Source organism: Lithobates pipiens, unplaced genomic scaffold, assembly GCF_037356315.1.
Source record: "Lithobates pipiens isolate NorthernLeopardFrog02 unplaced genomic scaffold, aLitPip1_a1.2 Scaffold_25, whole genome shotgun sequence".
Taxonomy (NCBI): Eukaryota; Metazoa; Chordata; class Amphibia; order Anura; family Ranidae; genus Lithobates; species Lithobates pipiens.
The window spans coordinates 10,215,011-10,239,842 of record NW_027507787.1 but is presented as its reverse complement, the minus strand read 5'-3'; the positions used below and the strand labels follow the sequence as shown (position 1 = coordinate 10,239,842).

Sequence of the window (24,832 nt, the reverse complement as noted above, 5' to 3'; positions counted from 1 at the left end):
TCTGATCAGATACTATATTACTAAGGGAGGTGTATGCTTTGTGCGTGGGTGTTAGCGGTACTGGCACTAACCTGACGCTGCCTGGGGCGACGCAGACCTTATCTGACCCTCAAACTTATATCACCCGCCGGGTGATCAGGGGGTTAAACCTTTATTAGGTAATAAATGGCGGGTGCCCTGAAACTATAAAAAAATAACTAACCAACCAGCGTCACCTGTAACAGTTATATGGTGATCACTGGTGAAAGGGTTAACTAGGGGGCAATCAGGGGGCTTTATGCGGTAGTATATGGGGGTCCCTGGCGCCATAAAAAGCTGCGGCGAACCTAAATACCTACCTGCCTAACTAGCGTCACCTGTGACACTAATACAGCGATCAGAAAAACGATCGCTTATTAGGCTGGGTTCACACTGGAGCGATGCGGGAACGCCACAAATCCGCGGCGGGTTCCCGCATCGCATGCCTCCCAGCGGCAGTTCACACTGCCCTATGCGAACTGCTGGGAGTGTCAGTGAAATGTTAATGACACCCCCAGATCAGTTCGCATATCGCAGTGCGATCTGCAAACTCGGATCGCATGGTGTGAACACCCATGCGATCCGATTCTGCTGCGGACCAAAAAAAGGATCCCGTGTGAATTTGCGGCGGGTGCGACGCAAATTCAGCCATACTATCTGTATGGCTGAACTCGAATCGCACAGAGATCGGATGTGATTTGCACTGCAGTGCGGTGTGAATCACATCCGTTCTCATAAACCGCTGCAATGTGAACCCAGCCTTAGTGACACTGGCGACGGGGGGTGATCACGGGGTTAAAACTTTATTGGGGGGGTTAGGGGGGTACCTTAGAACTAAAGGGGGCTAACCCTAACTGCCCTAACAGTTATTACAGTCACAAATGACACCAATGCAAAAAAAAAAAAAAAAATGCAATTGGTGTCACTGTGACTGGGGGGGCAGGGGTAATTGGGGGGGTGATCGGGGGGGTGTGAGTGTGCCTGGCATGTTCTACTGTGTAGTGTCGTGTTGGTGCAACTCACCGATCCTCTCTCCTCGGTGCCGGAACGAAAAATACCGACACGGAGGAGAGATTACATCACTTCCTCTGCCTGTGTTTACATTACAGGAGAGGAAGTGATGTCACGCCTCACTTCCATTGGTCAGGAGCGATCGCGAGGGGGTGGCCATGAACGAATGGCCGCCCCCCCATCCCGGATCCCTCCTGTATGGATACCGACCGCCGCTGGCACCGGGGGGGGGGGGCGATCGGGCCCCCCACCCGCGGGAAGGCAGGGACGTATATATACGCCAATATGCCTGCCCGTGCCATTCTGTCGACGTATATCGTCGTGCGGCGGTCGGCAAGTGGTTAAGATCATTCACAAGCTCACTTTTCTCATGATCATCTTTTTTTTTTTTTTATAATATATATATATATATATATATATATTCTTTATTACAAATTATTTTATTTCAAATTAATTTACAAAATGTATACATTTCATTTACTTCCAATTAACATATATTCCTATTTTCACATCAATTCACTCTTACATCTCATTTTTCCAAATCCATCTTGTAGTCATTATTTCCCCCATCCTTTTATTCACTATAATATATTCAGGTCTTCCTGCATCTGTTGTTGAATATGATCTATTCCATTTTGCCCAGATCTTTTTATATTGCTGCACATTTTCCCTTTTTTTCCCTACATTATTCTCTCCTGTGGTACAACTTAGTTTTAGTTTTGGCTGGCTTCATTTTTCCAATTAGTTTTTCATGCCAGGAAAAATACTTCTTGCAAAAATATCTTAGTATATCTACACCCTCTTTCTTCATTCAAGATTCCCAATAAGCATAGTTCCACTGTGGCCTTAATAGTTTTATTTACAACTTTTCCTACTTTCCTGTCCACCTGTTGCCAATACTTCCCTATGCTCCCACACTGCCACATCAAGTGAAGGAAGTCCGCCCCTCCCTGCCCACATCTTGTGCAGTTTGGGATGGGCATCCTCCCCATACTATGCAATCTATTCAGGGCTAGGTATATCTGATGTATGATATTTATTATTGTATTATTTTGTTTTTCATTGCTGAGGATACTTTCAGGTGGGAGGAACATATTTCATCCCACTCCTGATCACTCATATCTGGAATAACTGCCTGCCATTTCTTTCTTACTCGCACCGGTTCGCCACTTATTTTGCTCTGCAGTAGGTGCGAGTATAATTTGGATACCAATCCCTTTGATCCCTGCAATCTCAAGATGCCTATAAGAGGATATTTAGATATTTTTAATTCCTTTCTTCCAAACTGCACCTGTAATACATGTCTGAACTGTAAATACCTATAAAACTGTTTACACATATGGCACTATTATATTATTATTATTATACTATCTGGCCAATAGTTATTTTTTTCTGTTTCCAGAATTTGCCATCTTCAAACCTAATTCCTCTAATGATGGGTTGTTCCGTAGGGCAGTTCCTGTTGGGGTATCATTAAATCCCATCAGTTTTTTTGCCTCCTTCCAAACTGATCTAGCCAATTTTAGAAGGGGGATTTTTACTCCGATCCTTCTAGGCCTGTCAATAGGTCTCCTATCTGCATTTTATTTAGCAAATATTCCTCCACCCTCATTTCTTGTTCTTGCATTACCCATGTTGTTAAAAGGTTTTAATTGCCCAGCCAGGTAGTATAAATATAAATCTGGTATTGCCAGCCCTGCTGCTGTTTTAGGTCTTTGTAACGTGATGAGTTTTAATTTGCATCGCCCATATGCCCAGATAAACCTGGTCAGTTGGGAGTTTAAATATATATTTTGGTATCATTACCGCAGAATGTGCCATCACATATAGACACTTCGGCAATATTATGGATTTAATCAGCTGTATTCTCCCTGCGATAACAGTCATTTTTTCCATATTCCCAGTTTATTCTTCACATATTCTACCAATGAGTCTAGATTTGCTTTAAGGGCTTCCTCTGGGTCCAAAGTAATATTTATTCCTAAATATTTAAATGTTTCAACTATTTCTAATGGGGTTTGCGGTTCCCCTTCCTTTCCTGAGCTCAACAGCATCAATGCAGATTTCTGCCAATTTATTTTTAGCCCAGAGAATGTCCCATGTGTTTCGATTATTTTCATTGCCACCCCCAGTGAAGTATGCAAATCTTCCATAAATAATATGATATCATCTGCATATAAGCCTTCATGTTCAACCTTATCCCCCACTCTAACCCCTTTATACATTTTAGATTGTCTAAATCTGTTGACTGAAGAAACTCCCCTGCTATGGAGTCAAATGCCTTGGCTGTATCCAACGAAGCCAAGGCACTTGACTCCGGGAAATACTCCCCAAATGTATTATTTGTAGTGGACTTCCCCAGCATAAATCCTGTTTGGTCATCTGATATAATAGATAAAATTACCTCATTAAGCCTTTTCGCTAGTATTTTATAATCAATATTTAATAACTATATAGGTCTGCACGACGCACACTCACTTCTATTTTTGTCTGGTTTTGGTATCAGTATTATTGTTGCCTCATACATAGAGGGAGGCATCTCTCCCTGGAGAAATGTCTCCCTGTACATCTCAGTTAACCCCCGACGGTATTCCCGAGTCTGACTCGGGGTGGATTTTTCATACCAAAAGCGGTATCCCCGAGTCAGACTCGGGACAGCGTCGCTGGATCCAGGAGGAGGTTTACTTACCTTCTCCCTCGGATCCAGCGTTGTCTCCCCGCTGTACGAGCGAGCCGTGTCTCGCTCGATGCATCACACCGCCGAGCTCCGTGCCCTGCGACGCACGGGCACGGAGATCGGCGCCAAATTCAAAAAGTGAAACAAACAGTAAACATACAGTATAATGTAATCTTACAGATTACATTGCTGTATGTAAATATTTCACATCCCCGTTGTCCCTAGTGGTCTGCCCAGTGTCCTGCATGCAGTTTTATATAATAAAAACTGTTCTTTATGCCTGGAAACTGGAGATTGCCCATAGCAACCAAAACTGTCACTGTACATCAAAAATGATTTTAGACCAGCTAGAAAACAGCGATAATAAATTAGAATCACTCGCAGAATTGAGCGATAGCGATTTGTGGGGAGATCCGTCATCAAATACTGAAAAGTAATGACAGTGACAATTCTGCAGCTGAGCAAATTTCAGTGTTTTTGATTTGATTACATTATTGAATAATTTTTATTATGGTTATATTATTATTTGGTACAATTATTTATAATTATTTATTATATTATAATTTATGATTTAATTTTTCAAACTTTATCATACCCGGGATGTCTGCTAGACTCTGGTTTGGACAGATTTAAGAGAGTTATTCCTAAGAATTGCAGGACTACAATATAAAACGCCAAATTTTCATGCAAAATAATGGTACCGCTTTTAGCACCTAAAATCCGAAATAATCGTACCGCCAGGGAGGTTAATGTAGGGGCCATAATATTCACATATTGCTGATACATATCCAATGGTATGCCGTCCGGTCCAGGCGACTTGTCCTTTCCCATAGACTCAATTGCTTCTTTTACCTCCTCTACTTGTATATCTATCTTTCTCCATCTTCACTTTTTGTTCTTCAGTTAACTTCAGGAAATCTAAGTCTTCTAAATATTTCTCTATTTCCTCTCTTGTACGTGTCAATGTTGAAAATATCCTCCACTGTGTATCAGTCATTTCCCCTTTCTCACCTCCGCTATAGCCAATGTTGGTATTTGTTGTTTTATCAGCTACTTTACTATCTTATTAGCTTGATGCCCTTGCTCAAAGTTTTTTTGCTTTAACTGGAGCCTCTTACGTTTAGCCTTAACTATCAGTTGATTTTTATACTGACGCGCTATTTCTGCCCATCTTTTTTGATTTATATTTGAAGGGTTTTCAATAAATTCTGCTTCCGCCTGCCTGCATTTCTCCACCAGTTCCTCTTCTTGTCTATTAGTGCGTTTGATATATTATTGTGGATCTCACTATTCCTCTTAAATATGCCTTAAAAGTATCCTAAGTTGTACCATCCATTGTTCTATCCAGAGGTTTTCGAGAAACACTACCATTTGCTCCGGTATTCAGTCATTTAGTTCAATCTGGGTTAACCAATAGGGTTGTATTCCATATCCCTGCCGTCTTCCACCAGGGCCCATCTTTAATTCAAAGACCAGTCCAGAATGATCAGACACCCCACTAAGCATATATGTAGCTGATTGCACCATTGGGAGTATTTTTTTATTTCCTAGGGCTAGGTCTATTCTAGACACACATTCTCTACCTGGTGCATGTCACGAATAGACTCTGGCCTTCAGGTTCCTAATCCTCCATATGTCCACCAATCCTACCTCCTTTAGGAAATTTTGCAGAACTTTGGACCCTTCCCCCTCCCCTGAGTTTTTTTCCCCCCCAAATCTGTCCATCTTTGGGTTTAACCACATATTAAAATCTCCCATACATATAACACGTGCATCTAGATATTCTGACAAATAACATTGCTTCCTTCAGTACTCCCATTGTAGCCAGAGGGGTGTTATATATCCCCATTATAACAACTGGCAGTGAGTGCACCAGGGCAAATACAAAGACATATCGCCCCTGAGTCCCTCTTTGCCCTGATGCACTGCCACGCCACCCCACGATTCACCATTAGGGAGACCCCTCTTAAAAAAGGTTGTATGACATGAATGGTATGACCATTGTATCCAGAGCTTTCTTAGGTAATCCAGTATTTTAACCATGTGCGTTTCTTAGATACAAAATGATTTTAGTCTGTAACTTTATCATTTCTGTGAAGACCTGTGCACGTTTTAATTGCGTGCCCATACCTCTAACATTCCACGACAAAAAGGTGCAGTGGTTAGCCATGTTTACCCATTCTTAACCATTCTTTTAACCAGGAAGCCTTATTTTCTATGTCTCCTCTTTTTCCTTAGTGACCATTCTCTCATTTCCCCTCCGATCATCCATGCATCTGCTCTTATATACGCAATTAGTTTTGTCTCAGCCTTTCTACTCCTCTACCCTCCCTCCAAACTCTCTGGATAGGAATAGCAAAGGGATACAATTGAGCTTCTCACAAAAAAATGGAAAGAAATAAAAAAGGAGGAGGAGGAAAAAAATGAGAAAAAAAAAAAACAAAAAAAACAAAAAAACACCCCAAGCCCCCTCCCCCTCTACTGTGTTTGCCTGTGCTTACTTTTATCTCCATGTACATTTATGTGTGTGTTTGTGGTATGTTTAATCCTTCTCTTCTGTGTTCCTGTTTTTTCTTTGTGCAGTTAAAGAGTTTTCATAAAATAAAAGTCAGCAGCTACAAATACTGCAGCTGCTGACTTTTAATAATTGCAATTGGCATTGCAACTGTGGGCACCTGGCTGTGGCTAGGAACCCACTGCGCATGCGTGAGCGGCACCGCGATTGGCCATGCAGTCACCTGAGACCTGTCACGTGTCCCAGATGACAAAGGAGGGAGGGGGCAGAGCTAAGCCCTTCCTGTGCTGAGGGGAAGTGATGTCACCAGCCCAGGCACTGAAGGAGACACACTACGAGGGACCCCCTAGCAACAGGCATTTAGAGTGTTTTTTTTTGTGCAACACCACTTTAATCCAACTCCCTCGTCTAACACTTCCCCTGGTTCAATCCTAAATAATGTGTTTCTTGATTTTATTAATCCTCCCTGTGCATTTATCCCCTTTTACTACCGTATCAATCTGTGTAATACTCATTCGTGGTTCATATATTTCATAGTTCCTTTCCCATCAACCATTCTTAACCAAAATAATAAAAAAAAAGGAAATAAAAACCTAATTTTAACATTAAAACCTTAAACATTATCTACAAACAACGGGGACACATAATATCCCCACACCCACAAACCAAAAAAAAAAAAAAAAAAACCCAACCCTTTTTCTTCTTTCTCTCCCCCTCCCCTAGTTTAACTACATATATTTCTCCCTTCTTCCTCTCTTATTTTCCTGTACAATGTCCCAATCATTATCCTGGGATATCCTAAAAGTATCTCACAGTTTCTTATTTCCCATTATTAGATGCAGACTTAACTGTCCGAAACCATTCTCTGGCTTGCTCCGGTGTATTAATATAGATAGCCTTTCCTCCTTCATCCACTCTCAACCAGGCTGGGTATGCCATAGAATACTCTATTCCTGCTTCTCCGTTTCCTGGTTATCTCAAAAAACATTGCTCGCTGCTTTTGTAATTTTAGAGAAAAGTCCAGGAATACTGGACACTTTACTGTCCTCGTAATGAATCTCTCCCTTTTGTCTTACTTTCTGCAGTACCGTATCTGTCTCTACAACTCAAAAGTAGCGCCAGCAATGGTCTAGGGGGGAAACAGGTTTTGGTGGTGCTGCAGGGACCCCGTGTGCCCGCTCCACAGCAAATGCTGTTGATACTTCCATATCTGGGAATATATTTTTCAGCCATTTCTCAATAAAATCCCCTGGGTTAAACCCCTCCACTTTCTCCAATAGACCTATTATTCTTAAATTATTGGGGGGCATGCGATTTTCGAAGTAGTCTGTTTTCTGCTGCCATGTAACAATCTGCTTCTCTATTGTTAACATCCTTCCGGGCATATGGGTTACTGTATCTTCCAATAAGGATATCCTGTTTTCAGCTTCTACCATCCTGTCTCTGATACTTTGCATATCCTGCCTGATCAGTCCTATATCCATTTTATCTCATCCATTTACCTGTCAGACCCGCGCTGCTTGCTTGGATGGCTGTTACAAGTTGTGCGTTCATCTGCTCCAGTGTCAGTTTAGATGGCTTTTCCAGCTTCTCAGGCTGAGGATGAAGCGTGCTGGGCTTCTGACTGTCGAGCACAGATGGTCTGACACTCCTTGTCTGCAGAGGGCTCCTTACACTGTCTGCTTTGTCCGTCCTTGCATACTCTTTGAGGCGATCTGCAGCCAATTGTTTGCTACTCATCTCACCGTCGGGCTCGTTCGTTTTTTCATTCGTCGCCAGGCTCATTCGTTTTTTGGGTTGCGGGTCTCGGTAGTAGTGGTTAATCAGGATACTGATGGAGACTCAGGCTGAACTCGGAACTCCCTCTAACCCCATCCGATCGTGTCAGCGGAAGTCATGATGATCCTTAACCCATGAGTCAAACTCTTGCATAGAGTTCCAGACCAAGGGAGATTGATGGTTATTTTGTATTTCTTCCAGTCGCGAATAATCGCTCCAACAGTTGTCTCCTTCTCACCAAGCTTCTTGCTGATGGTCTTGTAGCCCATTCCAGCCTTGTGCAGGTCTACAATCTTGCCCCTGACGTCCTTTGACAGCTCTCTGGTCTTGCCCATGATGGATGGTAAGGTTTGAATGGAAGAAATATTCTGTGGATTCTGTGGTTATACACATAACAAGTTTTCCTAACGAGCACGGTCTTAAAATTGACAGAACTAATCTGTGTACCACATGATCACATACTGTTGCCAGTCTGTTGAAGGTATAATTATTGTTGGTTGGTAGGGGATCAAATACTTATTTTACTTGCTGAACTGCAAAATTCAGTTTATAACATTTGTATCATGTGTTTTTTTATGGGATTTGATATTCTGTCTCTATCATTAAAAATACACCTATGACAAAAATTATAGGCCCTTCATTTCTTTGTAAGTGGGCAAACTTAAAAAATCTGCAGGGGATTAAATAAATTATTTGCCCCACTGCATTGTTATTCTCAAACTTCATATATATTAGTAAAAATAAAAAAGCACAAGCAACATATACAACTTGAGATCTTTATGTAGCATTCCCTACATTTACAGCAGTTCCTTGTACAACAAGGCACCACTGCTACTGTGTCCTTTAATGCCCCCAGAACTGAGAAACTCAAGTGTTGTGCAATGTGTTTGACCATTCTAAAAATGACAGAAGAAAAAGTGAGTAACAAACCAGTTGTTGCCATTAAGTCGATGCATGTTTTGCTCCTCAGTGTTAGTTTCCATTGTGGCTTGCATGTCTTCAATGTGACACAGCTGTACAGATGTCTTCCTTTCCGACTCTAGATCAGTGGGAGGACTTTCATCCTTGTTTTCAGAAGTTTCATCTACCATGCTAGATGCGTCAGTGCAATCAGTCCCAGAAAAAATCTTCCCATTGCTTGTGGTAACCCCAAGGGGGTCATCAAAAGACATCACTAACGTACACATGACTACTGAATTTCAGGCAGAAAATGTAATGGCCTCCTAAACACGGACTAAATAATTAGTATTTGCTAATGCTACTATACAAAAAGTATACAGCTTACATTAATAATGCATTACTAGTTAGCTGTAAATTTTCCCAGTGCTTATAAGACTTCATCATGCAATCGGGCTAATAATAATAATAACAATAATAATAATAGCAGAAAATGTTTAGAACCAGTGTTCTAAAAAGCTGTGTTAGTGTTAAATGACTACTTCTGCTATTGGCCCATATTGAACCTGCATTAAGCTGGGACTTGAGGATTGCCTGTGTTCTGCTTTACTCCCCCAATCTTCGTATATATTGCTATATTGGGGGGGGAACTGTGATGTTCAATTTCCCTTGCTACATTTAGGAACTAAAATTTGTTTGTGCATCTCCGACCCCCGTCATCTGGTTTGGAAAAAGCACAGCTCTAGCCAATAATGTTCACACACAGATGTCAGAAGATCCAGCCTCTGTGAAATCTTGGCCTTGGATTAGGTGAAGTTTTCACTGTGAACAATAAAAAAAAAGAAAAAGGAAAAGGGTCACAGAAATTTTGACACGAGTATTCATTTCAAATATTTAACATGTCAGATCAGTGAGGACTGTAGAGAATATGACTATTTTTTCCCACTGAACTTTGCTTCTCTCCAATTTAGCCAAACCATGGAATTCCCAAGATCTACATCTTCACATCTATATTATTTTCAGCACCCTCGCCTAAGAGCATCCATTAACCACTTAAGCCCCGGATTCAGCACTGTGTCGCTTTAATTGACAGTCACGCGATCGTGCGGCGTGGCTCCCAAACAAAATTGTCATCCTTTTTTCTCCCACAAATAGAGCTTTCTTTTGGTGGTATTTGATGACCTCTGCGGTTTATTTTTTGCGCTATAAACAAAAAAAATTAGCAAACATTTTTTAACTTTTTGCTATAATAAATATCCCCAACAAAATATATATAAAAAATATATTTTTTTTCCTCAGTTTAGGCCGATACGCATTCGTCTACATATTTTTGGTAAAAATCGCAATAAGCGCTTATTGATTGGTTTGTGCAAAAGTTATAGAGTCTACAAAATAAAGGATAGATTTATGGCATTTTTATTTATTATTTTTTTTTTTATACTGGCAATGGCGGCGATCAGTGATTTTTATCGTGACTGTGACGTTATGGCTGACACATCGGACAATTTTGACACATTTTTGGGACCATTGGAATTAGTACAGTGATCAATCCTATAAAATTGCATGGATTACTGTAAAAATGTCACTGGCAGTGAAGGGGTTAAGCATGTCCTGGGGAGTGATTCTAACTGTGGGGGGATGGGCTAGCAGTAACACGACACCATCCGCTGCTCCCGACGACAGGGAGCAGAAGCTCAGTGTCTTGTCACTAGGCAGAATAGGGAGATGCTGTGTTTACATCGGCACCTCCCCGTTCTTCAGCTCCATGACACTATCATGGGCACTGGGTGGACATAGAGTACGTGGGGCCCGTGGGCACGGAGCTCATGGCAGGCGCACGCAGCGGGAAATTCAAAGTAACGTACAGGTACGTTGCTTTGCCCAGCTGTGCCATTCTGCCGACGTTTAAGTACAGGAGCCGGTCGGCAAGCGGTTAAAGCAAACCTGTCAAACATTCTAAGAAAAAAAATCACGCCTTAAAGAGGAAGTAAACCCTGATGAGTTTACTTCCTCTTTCATTCCCTGCAAAGGTAAATCATAATGGACTACTATGCATTGCATAGTAGTCTATTATGTGTCACTTACCTGACACAGGAGCCAGCGATGTCACCGCTGTCCCCTGTAGTCCAGCGCATCCATCTTCTCGGTGGGTCTCGCTGCTCCGCCGCTGTCATTCAGCGAAGCTGCAATGACGTCACTCCCGCGCATGCGCACAGGAGCCGCAACGCGTGGCATATTCGCCGTTGACGGTGCCGCGCTCAGTGCGCCTATGCGCCGTAGACAGCGGTGCCTGTCTTTCGGCAATTATCTCCTAAACCGTGTAGGTTTAGGAGATATTTCTTGGACCTACAGGCAAGCCTTAATCTAGACTTACCTGTAGGTCAAAGTGTGTTGTAAGGGTTTACAACCACTTTAAACCTGATGTAAAGGCTCAAGGTTTTCTACATTCATGCCTTCTATGCATGAAGGTAAAAAAGCCTGTGCGCAGCAGCCCCTCTGCCCAATCACTTGCTTGAGCCCCATCCTGATTCAGTGATGTGCACGAGAGCAGCGGTTCTCCTGGGTCTCTTCTTCCTCAATGACTGAGACAGCAGCCACTGGCTCCCGTTATGGTCAATCACAGCCAGTGAATCAATGAGGAGAAACCGGGGCGGGACCGAGCTTTGTTCCATGTGTAAATGGACACAGAGCAGAGGTTCAGGAGAAAGCCTGCTCAGGTGCCCCCATAGCAAGTGCTTGCTATGGGGGTACTATGCAGGAGGGTGGAGCTAGGAGCACTGGCAGGGGACCCGAGAAGAGAAGGATCAGGCTGCTTTTTGCCAAACCACTGCACAGGGCAGGGAAGTATGACATGTTATTTAAAAAAAAAAAAAAAAAAAAAAATCTGCCTTTAATATTACTGTAAAATTTTCTTTAAAGCGGTAGTAAACCAGGCAGTTTAAGTCATAATATACTAGTATATATATCACATACTAGCACATTATGACAGACTTACCTGAAAATGAAGCCCTCCAGTGGCGCGCTGTCACCCGGTCTTTCTTCCAGGTTTGCGGGCTTCGGTGATATGAGTGGAGGAGCCGGCGATGACGTCACTCCCACATACGTGTGTACATACCGTTTATATTAGAGCTCTGAAAGAATGGCGTGGGTATGCGTTCCTTCAGGAGTGCATGCGTCAGTGGCATCACTAGCTGCATCTAAAGCAGGGCTCGACAAAACCCGGGCGCCAGGTCGCATTTGCGACTAGAATTAGCGACCTGGCGCAGCCCGTTTCTGTGGACCCCCCGGCTCGATCGCGTCGGGCCGCGCCGCCAGTGGCCGGTAATTGAGCCCCCGACTTTGAGGCCTTCTGTGATCCTATGGTTCTTCTGGAATCTGGCGCCCTCTTGTGGTGGCCGTTGGAATTACAACCAGCAATGCTAATGGAGCCATCTCCTTCCCTTTACTTAGAACCCCTAAACACACACACACAGTCACATATACATACATATATATATATATACACATACATATATATATATATATATATATATATATATATATATATATATATATATATATATATATATATATATATACACACACACATATATATATTATATATATATATATATATATATATATATATATATATTTTTTTTTTTTTTTTTTTTTTTTATTCTAACACCCTAGAGAGTAAAATACTGTCTGTCACACCATATTTGCACAGCAGACTTACAAGCGCACTTTTTTTTGGGGAATAATAATTTATTTAACCACTTGACCACTGGGCACTTAAACACCCTTAATAACCAGACCAATTTTCAGCTTTCGGTGCTCTCGCATTTTGAATGACAATTACTCAGTCATGCAACACTGGACCTATATGAAATTTTTGTCCTTTTTTTCACACAAATAGAGCTTTCTTTTGGTGGTATTTAATCACCGCTGGGTTTTTTATTTTTTGTGCTATAAAAGAAAAAATACCGAAAATTCTGTAAAAAAACGAATTTTTCTTTGTTTCTGTTAGAAAATTTAGCAGATTAGTAATTTTTTCTTCATAAATTTTGGCCAAAATTTATACTACTACATATCTTTGGTAAAAATAAGTACAAATTGGTGGATATTATTTGGTCTTTGTGAAAGTTATAGAGTCCACAAGCTATGGCGCCAATATCTGAAAATTGATCACACCTGAAGTACTGACGGCCTATTTCAATTCTTGAGACCCCAACATGCCAGAAAAGTACAAATACCCCCCAAATGACCCCTTTTTGGAAAGAAGACATTCCAAGGTATTTAGTAAGAGGCATGATGAGTTTTTTGAAGTTGTCATTTTTTCCCATAATTCTTTGCAAAATCAAGATTCTTTTTACTTTTTTTTTTTTTTCACAAAATTGTCATATTATCAGGTTATTTCTCACACACAGCATATGCATACCACAAATTACACCCCAAAACACATTCTGCTATTACTCCCGAGTATGGTGATACCACATGTGTGAGACTTTTACACAGCGTGGCCACATACAGAGACCCAACATGCATGGAGCGCCATCAGGTGTTCTGGAGCACCCAGGACAATTCTGACATTTCTCTCCTACATGTAAAAATCATCATTTATTTGCTAGAAAATTACATAGAACTCCAAAACATTATATATGTTTTTTTAGCAAACACCCTGGAGAATACAATGGTGGTCTTTGCAACTTTTTATCTCGCACGGTATTTGCGCAGTAATTTTTCGAATGCTTTTTTTTGGAAAAAAAACTGTTTTGTGCTTAAAAAAAAAAAAAAAACACAGTAAAGTTAGCCCAATTTTTGCATAATGTGAAAGATGAAGTTACGCTGAGTAAATAGATACCTAATATGTCACTCTTCAAAATTGCACACGCTCGTGGAATGGCGGCAAACGTCGCTACTTAAAAATCCCCATAGGCGACGATTTACATTTTTTTTACTGGTTATATGTTTTGAGTTACAGAGGAGGTCTAGGGCTAGAATTATTTCTCTCGCTCTAACGTTCGCAGCGATACCTCACATGTGTGGTTTGAACACCGTTTTCATATGTGGGCGGGACTTACGCATGCGTTCGCTTCTGCATGCGAGCACATGGGGACAGGGGCGCTTTTAAAAAAACATTTTTTTTTATTGTTCATTTTACTTTATTTATTTTAGTTTGACATTTTTTTCCCCAAAAATAATTTTTTTGATCACTTTTATTCCTATTACAAGGAATGTAAACATCCCTTGTAATAGGAATATGGCATGACAGGTCCTCTTTACAGTGAGATGTGGGGTCAATAAGACCCACATCTCACCTCTAAGCTGGGAAGCCTGAAAAAAAAAAAAAGATTCTGATCGTATTAGCGATTCGGTAGAAGCACCGGAGGGCGGAGGGCGGCGGGAGATGTCTATGGCTGGGTATTGCAGGGTATCACCGACTATGGCTGGGTATCTCAGAGCATGGTGTTGCAGGGCAATGCAGAGTGTTGCAGGGCAATGCAGAGTGTTGCAGGGCAATGCAGAGTGTTGCAGGGCAGAGTGTTGCAGGGCAATGCAGAGTGTTGCAGGGCAGAGTGTTGCAGGGCAATGCAGAGTGTTGCAGGGCAGAGTGTTGCAGGGCAATGCAGAGTGTTGCAGGGCAGAGTGTTGCAGGGCAATGCAGAGTGTTGCAGGGCAGAGTGTTGCAGGGCAATGCAGAGTGTTGCAGGGCAATGCAGAGTGTTGCAGGGCAATGCAGAGTGTTGCAGGGCAATGCAGAGTGTTGCAGGGCATTGCAGAGTATTTGCAGGGCATTGCAGAGTATTTGCAGGGCATTGCAGAGTATTTGCAGGGAATTGCAGAGTAATGCAGAGTATTTGCAGGGAATTGCAGAGTAATGCAGAGTATTTGCAGGGAATTGCAGAGTAATGCAGAGTATTTGCAGGGAATTGAGGGGTTAATTTTCGGTGAGCAGCGATGTGGGCACTGCAGATGCAGCCCACATCGCTGCTGACACCGATCTCTTCCCCCTCCGCTGTACCGATCGGTACAGAGAGGGGAGGGAGGAACCGGCGTCATAACATGACGCCGGCTTGTTTACAAGTGATCACTCCGTCATTTGACGGAGCGATCACGTGGTAAACGGCCGCGATGAGCGGCCGTTTACCGTGATTCGTGATGCGCCGGGTCCACTGGACCCAGCGGTCACGGATGCTCTCGTGTGCGCGCCCCAGGGGGCGCGCGAGAGCAGAATTCTGGGAGGCCGTTAATTAACGGCCTCTCAGAGTTAAACAACCGCTCTGAAGCCGTTAATCGGGAATGGGCGGTTGTTAAGTGGTTAATAAAAAAATAAAAATAAGACAACAGTAAAGTTAGCCCAATTTTTTTTTATATTGTGAAAGATAATGTTACGCCGAGTAAATCGATACCCAACATGTCATGCTTCAAAATTGCGCCCGCTCATGGAATGGCGACAAACTTTTACCCTTTAAAATCTCCATAGTCGACGTTTAAAAAATTCTACAGGTTGCACGTTTTGAGTTACAGAGGAGGTCTAGGGCTAGAATTATTGCTCTTACTCTACCGATCGCAGTGATACCTCACATGTATGGTTTGAACATCGCTTTCATATATGCGTTCGCTTCTGCACGCAAGCTTGGCGGGACAGGGCGCATTTAAAACATTTTTTTTCTTATTTTAACTTTTTATTTTTATTTTTTTCACTGTTCTTTAAAAAAAAAAAAAAAAAAAAAAATGTGTGTCACTTTTATTCCTATTACAAGGAATGTAAAAATCCCTTGTAATAGAAAAAAGCATGACAGGTCCTCTTATATATGAGATCTGGGTTCAGAGAGACCTCACATCTCATATTTACACTAAAATGCAATTCAAAAAATAAAATCGTCATTTGAAAAAAATAAAACAAATAAAATGTCCCTCTAAGGGCTATGGGCAATGACTTGGAGACGGGGGGGGGCGCTATCTTCCCCTCACTCGTCTCCATGTCAGGCCAGGGACAGGTCCAGATCGCTGTCACGACCTGGCTCCTAACATTTTTAGCTGGCTCCTAGATTCCAAGCAAATTTGTCAACCCCTGATCTAAAGTAAATATTTCCTAAATGGTGCATGTTAAAGAGATATTTACTGTACCTATAGGTAAACCTTGTTATAGGCTGGCCTATAGGTAAAAAAAAAAAAATCATACATGGGACTTTACTCCCACTTTAAATTCAAGCAGAGCAAGTACCCGAATTTGAATTGGTCCCAGACTCTTGTAGTTCCTGTAAAGCAGAGCTCAGACAGCGAGAGGAAGCAGTCCTTCTGCAGTGCAAAGAACATACCGATAGGAGGAGGGATCAGGATGACATGGGGATTCTCTCAACAGTCTGCTGCTCAGCTCAGTTTTTTTACCTAAAGTTTGTTGTAAAACAGCAATAGATTTAGGGCCCTTTTACACTCTATTGTGCTGCGGTAACACATGCGTCACACTGTGCTTTGTGTTGCTGCATTATTATTATTAATAGTAAATTCTGATTCAACTGATGGAGTCAGAGCATTAGTAGTTACTACAACTTAACCAACTACTGAAAAATCTATTTTCTGGTCAAAAACTTTTAAAAACAATTGTGTAGTAGCAAAAGCTGCCCAACTTTGCAGAAAGGTTCTTTGCTAAGGTTGAAATGCATGCATTTTAATCCCGTTTTATCTTAATACCATCATCTAAACCAGGGGTTGGCAACCGTGGTAAAACTACAAGTCCCAGACAATCACAGGCATGCTAGAGGCAGAGGCACGATGGGATTCGTAGTTTCACCACAGCTGGAGTGGCAAGGATGCCTACCCTTGATCTAAACCATGTATGTAATAATATAACCATAAAGCACAGAATAGAGCAGTGATGGCGAACCTTGGCACCCCAGATGTTTTGGAACTACATTTCCCATGATTTTTATGCACTCTGCAGTGTAGCTGAGCATCATGGGAAATGTAGTTCCAAAACATCTGGGGTGCCAAGGTTCGCCATCACTGGAATAGAGCTTCAAAGTAAAAAACTTTTCAAACAGAACATGCAAGGCAATTAACATTTATGTGGAAAAAAAACAAAAATACTAAAAATTTTCCACATGGTCATTTGTCATTAATTATTCCAGGACATAACCCAATGGCAACTGGAAATTGCATCCTGGAGCCTGGGCTATATTGCAGCAGCAGTCTATATTTCTCCCATGTGCCCCCCCCCCCCCCCCCACCATGGGTGCATGGACTAAGGCTGGGCTGGCCGATAATTGAGGCCACGGCTTTGCAGCCTGCTGGGGGGGGGGGATATGTGCTCCTTTGTGTGAACCGGTGCCCTCTGGTGGGCGGTGCTGTGATGAGCACGACTTATTCTCACTGCCCATCCACCTCCGACATCATCTTCCCAGTTTGACTGCTGGGGTTGAGGTTGCTGGCTTGATCGGTGACCCTTTCCTTAACGATGCTGAGTGGAGGTGGAGTGCTGTCTATCAATGCCACCTTATCAGTGCCACCTCCGTATTCATCAGTAAAGGAGAGGAAAAAAATAAATAAATAAGACTCATTTGCAAAATCTTAAAAAAATTATTTTTTCAGCCTTTTTTTGCTTGGCAACAGGCGTGAGCAATTCTTATTGTCCGACACCCTGTACATACAGCTCTGCAAGCTGGACAGCTGATTTAAAAACTGGCTCCTAACTTTTTAGCTGGCTCCTAGATTATAAGCAAATTTGTCAAGCCCTGAATTATTCCATGATTTATTGATCATTAATTCGTTTTCATCATTGGATTTACATACATGTACACTGTGCAACTTTTCTCAATTTCAGTTTTTAGTAAGAGCCAATAGGATATGTGAACTTTTGAGATCCACCGTTTTATCAAGAAACATCAGAGGTTGACCACAAGCTTGGTTGAACTTTTGGCTAGACAAGAGGAAGTCTTGGTAAATGGAACCGTAATCTGTATATCATAAAAAAAAAAAAAAAAAAAAAAAAAAAAGAAGCCCATTCCATCCTTTTTCCAACTGTAAAACCTGTTTTTTTTTTTTCCATAATCAAAAGGATTTAACTGAAAGTGGGAAGTAAACGTTTGCTTACTGCCCACACCATTTTAATTCTAACTTCAAAAATGTATTTTCGGAAAATGTAAAACAAATGACGACAGTTGGCTTAGCATAGCGTCAGGTAGTTGGAATGCGGGCAATACCAATTGAACCACATGGCCTAGGTGATATGGAAATTCTGACCCAAAAAGCACCAGACTGTAGGAGCTGAAAAATTTCCAAGATTATTAAGATTGATAATGATATAGTGAGATCATAGTGATGTGGATCAGGCAATCTATGCTGCTTCTAAATAGTTGGGCTTCTAAAAGGTTGTAGACTCTTTTACATAATAAAAGGAGAAGCTCAGACAATAGTGGAGGTTGCCAATATTCCCTCAATCTTGCAGATAATCCTTATATCTCTCCATTGGGACTTTTAGGCAACAAATGGTCACTGCTGATCTCTAAAAAGTAAAAACCCCACACATGCACATGGTGGCTAAAAACTTGCATCATATTGCCATTATACTGTAGCATTCTCATACAAAGGTTTGCCCTGCCACATTAATGCAGCAAACACTGTTTATAACCTTGTCAACACTGTATCAATTCCTTGGTCATAAAATCCCACTGAAGAGCTATAAAGATAATTTGCAAGGTTTGACTCTGGTAGCCAAATAGGGGAGATCACCTGACTAAACGCAGCCTGAAAATAGGCCAGTATCTATCTTACACAAGTTAGCCAGCACACCATAGGTGTTAGGAGGAAATCGGGAGCTTTTTTTTTTTTTTTTAAGATGGATTAGGTGTAGCCATTTTAATTCAGCCATATACAGTGCCTTGAAAAAGTATTCATACCCCTTAAAGTGTTCCACATTTGGCTTGGAAGACATCGATATGCTGCACCTCAACGTTACGTCCATGCCTCCACGCGCCCCATCTAGGGTGCCATTGCGTCAGCGGTCTTTATCCATCTGTGTGTAGCACGAGGGGTTGGTTTAGGCACCAACTGGCAGGTGCCACTGACGCTCAAGTGGTGACGCCTCCCTCCCCAAATGCATGAAGCACGACATTGTGGGGGGGGGGGGGGAAAGAGTGTGCCTTGGCCATGCCCATATAGACCTGTCCCTTGCTGGCCTCCTGCCCTGTTCGCAGTCCCTTACATATAGTATACCAGGGCTCGACAAAACCCAGGCGCCAGGTCGCATTTGCGACTAGAATTAGCGACCTGGCGCAGCACAGCCGGGGGTATTCTGTCTCCGTCGACCCCCCCCGACGTGATCGCGTCGCGCTGGCCGGTAATTGAGCCCCCCGGCTTTGAGGCCTTCTGAGATCCTATGGTTCCTTCTGGAATCTGGCACCCCTCTTGTGGTGGCCGTTTTAATGGCAACCAGCAATGCTAATGGAGCTTACCCTGCCTGCCAGCCTATCTCCTTCCCTTTACTTAGAACCCCTAAACATACATACATATAACGTGTGTGTGTGTGTGTGTGTGTGTGTGTTATTCTAACACCCTAGAGAATAAAATGGTGGTCGTTGCAATACTGTCTGTCACACCGTATTTGCACAGCGGACTTACAAGCGCACTTTTTTTGGGGAAAATCTATTTAATAAAAAAAAAAAAAAAAAAAAAAAAAAAATTAAGACAACAGTAAAGTTAGCCCAATTTTTTTTTTTATATTGTGAAAGATAATGTTACGCCGAGTAAATCAATACCCAACATGTCATGCTTCAAAATTGCGCCTGCTCATGGAATGGTGACAAACTTTTACCCTTTAAAATCTCCATAGGCGATGTTTAAAGAAATTCTACAGGTTGCACATTACAGAGGAGGTTAGAATTATTGCTCTCACTCTACCGATCGCAGCGATACCTCACATTCGCTTTCATATGCGTTCGCTTCTGCACGCAAGCTTGGCGGGACAGGGCACGTGAAAATTTTTATTTGTTTCTTATTTTAACTTTTATTTTTATTTTTTTCACTGTTATTTAAACAAATAAAAAATAAAAAAATGTGTGTCACTTTTATTCCTATTACAAGGAATGTAAAAATCCCTTGTAATAGAAAAAGGCATGACAGGTCCTCTTATATATGAGATCTGGGGTCAGAGAGACCTCACATCTCATATTTACACTAAAATACAATTTAAAGAAAAAATGTGTCATTTGAAAAAAAAAAAAAAATGTCACTTGAGAGCTATGGGCAATGACTTGGAGACAGGTGGGGGGCTGGGGGGCTATCTTCCCCTCACTCGTCTCCATGTCAGGCCAGGGACAGGTCCAAGCAAATTTGTCAACCCCTGTAGTATACTCCTATGGATCTTGGCATCTATGCTCTACTAGGAGGTAAAATGATCTAACCTGGGTTTACACATTCCTCTGCCATGAGGGTTCTGTCATATTTATCAATACATCCCAATTCTCCTATTCTGATTGTGAATATGGGATACTCCGTGCATCATGGAGTTTTATACATTTGCCATTATTGTAATCTTTTACGGATCTTCTTTGTAAGGATCTAGCGAATATTGATGCCTGTCCACCCTAAAGGGGGGGCGGGGGGCTCTGTGGTGGGTTGCGATCATGGCAAACGCTCCCTCAGTCCCTGTGGCTGACACTACCAGTGGGCCTCTGCTTCATTTAGCCACGCCGTGCCTCCTATACACAGCAGACCTGCTTGTAAGTATTACTATGGGATCAGTTCCATCCCAATTCTTGTGCAACGTTCCCTCTGCTATATGCTAATCACTTATGGACATTATTGTACCTTGTTTTAGATCTACATCACGTGCCTGCTCCTGAAGAGTGGCCATACCAAACCACGAACCGCGGCAAGCTAGTTTTAAGCCGTGTTTGTACCTACATGTTTTTTTTCTAAAATGTATATGTTATATCTTATACGGTTTTATGGTTATAGGATTGAGCTGCCATTACGCTCCCAATAAATATTAGAATCAAAATAACATGCAATGAATAGTAAAGTGCAATATATATGCTGTGATGCCTCCAAAATACATTGAAGGAAAATAAATAATAGAAAATTGGTTGTATAAACAAGCACTTCAAGTCAAAATAAAGTGCAAGATGTAAAGTGCAACAGTGATAAACAGGTGACTAACAAATGTCCAATATCACGTAACTCCAAGTGAGTTCATAAAACCGAGAGTGCAAAATAGTGCTAGTGAATTGCAGAAAAGTCCTTCTGGATCCAAAGTGCAAAGTACCTATTTAGCTCTGCACACACCGTGGCCCCCCCGGAAGGAAGGAACGTGCAGGAAATACTCCCACCTGAGTGACCAAGACCCCCTTTTTTCTCTTGAATGCTGCTTACCTTACAGCAGTAAGGTAAGAAGTTAGTACACCTACGGGTGTCATGTACACCGAAGACCCACAACCACTGAAGTCACAGTGCCATCTACTGTTTACCTGCAGAGCACTTGCACTTTGGATCCAAAAGGACTTTTCTGAGATTCACTAGCACTATTTTGTACCCTCAATTTTATGAACTCCCTTAGAGTTATGTGATATTGGACATGTTTTATTTTATTTAATTCATTTATTACAGTCACCTGTTTATCACTGTTGTACTTTTCTTTGCATCTTGTTGCTTGTTATACAACCAAATTTTCTATTATTAATTAAAATTATTATTTTCCTTTGATGTATTTTGGAGGCATCACAGCAAACACATTGCACTTTACTAGAGGTCAACCGATACGGGTTTTTCTCTGGCCGATGCCGATATTTAGAAATCGCGGCGGCCGATATATGATGCCGATTTTTTTGGGCCGATATGTTAGGCCGATTTTTATTTATTTTTTTCCCCTTCATCTCATAAAATCTAAGTTGGACACCTTTCAAACTGGGGCGTTTTTCAGGCGATTTTGGGCTAAAAATAGTGCCTTTAAAATTGCATTCAAAACGGCTCCCCTGCAGTCTGTGTGAAAGCTGCTTTCACACTGAGGAGATGCGCTGGCAGAACGTTAAAAAAAGAAAAAAAAAAAAAAAAAAAAAATCATGCAAGCAGCATCTTTGGAGCGGTGTAAACCACTCCTCCACCACTCCTGCCCATTGAAATGAATGGGCACCACTGCTGAAGCGCATGCAATGCGATTTTGCAGCAGAGCTTCACTGCCCCGCTAGCAGCCGAATAGCGGTGCTAAAATGTCGGTAAATCGCTGCTAAAACTAGCAGCGTTTTACCGTCAACGCCTGCTCCAGTGTGAAAGCAGCCTTAATAAGTGATGCAGAAAATTTCTTACACATTTATTAGCCACTTAACAACCGGCCTATAGCCGAATGATGGCTACAGGGCGGTTGTTTAACTCTGGGAGGCCGTCATATGACGTGCTCCCAGAATTCCGCTCTCGCGCGCACTCGAGAGCATGCGTGACCGTCGGGTCCACAGGACCCGGCGCATCACGGATCACGATAAACGGCCGCTCATCGCGGCCGTTTACCATGTGATCGCTCCGTCAAATGACGGAGTGATCACTTGTAAAGAAACCCCCCCTCTCTGTACCGATCGGTACAGCGGAGGGGAAAGAGATCGGTGTCAGCAGCGCTGTGGGCTGCATCTGCAGTGCCCACATTGCTGCTCACCGAAATTTAACCCCTGAATTCCCTGCCATTACTCTGCAATACCCGCCAATACCCTGAAATGCTCTGCAACGTCATACTCGGAGATACCCAGCCATACTTGGAGATACCCTGCAATACCCAGCCATAGACATCCCCCCCCCCCTCCCGCCGCCCTCCGGTGCTTCTACCGACTCGCCAATACGATCAAAGCCAGAATCTTTTTTTTTTTTATTTATTTATTTATTTTTTTTCCAGGCTTCCCAGCTTAGAGGTGAGATGTGGGGTCTTATTGACCCCCAGATCTCACTGTAAAGAGGACCTGTCATGCCATATTCCTATTACAAGGGATGTTTACATTCCTTGTAATAGGAATAAAAGTGATCAAAAAATTTTTTGGGGGGAAAAAAATGTCAAACTAAAATAAATAAAGTAAAATGAACAAAAAAAAAAAAAATTTTTTTAAACCGCCCATGTCCCCATGTGCTCGCATGCAGAAGCGAACGCATACGCAAGTCCCGCCCACATATTAAAACGGTGTTCAAACCACACATGTGAGGTATCACTGCGAACGTTAGAGCGAGAGCAATAATTCTAGCCCTAGACCTCCTCTGTAACTCAAAACATATAACCAGTAAAAAAAAATTAAATCGTCGCCTATGGGGATTTTTAAGTAGCGACGTTTGGCGCCATTCCACAAGCGTGTGCAATTTTGAAGAGTGACATGTTAGGTATTTATTTACTCAGCGTAACTTCATCTTTCACATTATGCAAAAATTGGGCTAACTTTACTGTGTTTTTTTTTTTTTTTAAGCACAAAACTTTTTTTTCCCACAAGAAAAATCATTCGAAAAATTGCTGCGCAAATACCGTGCGAGATAAAAAGTTGCAACGGCCACCATTGTATTCTCCAGGATGTTTGCTAAAAAAACATATATAATGTTTTGGGGTTCTATGTAATTTTCTAGCAAATAAATGATGATTTTTACATGTAGGAGAGAAATGTCAGAATTGTCCTGGGTGCTCCAGAACGCCTGATGGCGCTCCCTGCATGTTGGGCCTCTGTATGTGGCCACACTGTGTAAAAGTCTCACACATGTGGTATCACCGTACTCGGGAGTAATAGCAGAATGTGTTTTGGGGTGTAATTTGTGGTATGCATATGCTGTGTGTGAGAAATAAATCTTGATTTTGCAAAGAATTGTGGGGAAAAATGAGAACTTCAAAAAAACTCATCATGCCTCTTACTAAATACCTTGGAATGTCTTCTTTCCAAAAAGGGGTCATTTGGGGGGTATTTGTACTTTTCTGGCATGTTAGGGTCTCAAGAATTGAAATAGGCCGTCAGTACTTCAGGTGTGATCAATTTTCAGATCTTGGCACCATAGCTTGTGGACTCTATAACTTTCACCAAATAATATCCACCAATTTGTACTTATTTTTACCAAAGATATGTAGTAGGATAAATTTTGGCCAAAATTTATGAAGAAAAAAAAATTTACTAATCTGCTAAATTTTATAACAGAAACAAAGAAAAATTCATTTTTTTTTTTTTTTTTACTGAATTTTCTGTATTTTTTCTTTTATAGCACAAAAAATAAAAAACCGAGCGGTGATTAAATACCACCAAAAGAAAGCTCCATTTGTGTGAAAAAAAGGACAAAAATTTCATATAGGTCCAGTGTTGCATGACTGAGTAATTGTCATTCAAAATGTGAGAGCACCGAAAGCTGAAAATTGGTCTGGTTATTAAGGGTGTTTAAGTGCCCAGTGGTCAAGTGGTTAAACAAAACATAACTACAATCAGTTCACTTGTATGTATAATTTAGAGCACCATTTTATTCCCTAGGGTCTCTGCTAAAAAAAAAAATATATAATTTTTGGGGGTTCCGAGTGATTTTCTAGCAGAAAATACAGGATGTTTACTTGTAAGCAACAAGTGTCAGAAAAGATTTAGTCTTTAAATGGTTAAACAGAACTTCTACACAGGGTGTCCAGTCCATTGAAGAAGAAACATTGTATCTCTTATCTTTTCTTAGCAGCCTGCCCAGAGAGGAGGAAAGTCCTTCACTGATGTCTTCAGGCAACTTATTACAGAAGTCTATTACAGAAGTCTTTTGCAAGTAGCGCTGAACATGTAATCGGCTTTTTATCAGCACAATCGACCGATGCCGATTAATTAACCCGTTCCCGACCAGCGCACGCCGATGTACGTCGACAGAATGGCACGGGCAGGCATATTGGCGTACAGGTACGTCCAATCTTCAATGCCGCCCTGCCATCAGGAGCACGCCGCTGGCGGCGTGCTCCCGCGCTGGTCGGGACCCCCGTGAGT

At 41.8% G+C, this 24,832-nt stretch overlaps 1 long non-coding RNA gene across 1 annotated transcript in view; it reads right to left on the bottom strand.

Annotated features, from left to right (window-relative positions):
* LOC143930092 (uncharacterized) overlaps nt 1–24,832 on the bottom strand; it is a 110,613-nt gene that overhangs the window by 60,090 nt on the left and 25,691 nt on the right. The window contains exon 2 of the long non-coding RNA XR_013262706.1: nt 8,931–9,719. This is a non-coding gene — a long non-coding RNA (uncharacterized LOC143930092). The remainder of the gene's footprint in view (nt 1–8,930; nt 9,720–24,832) is intronic.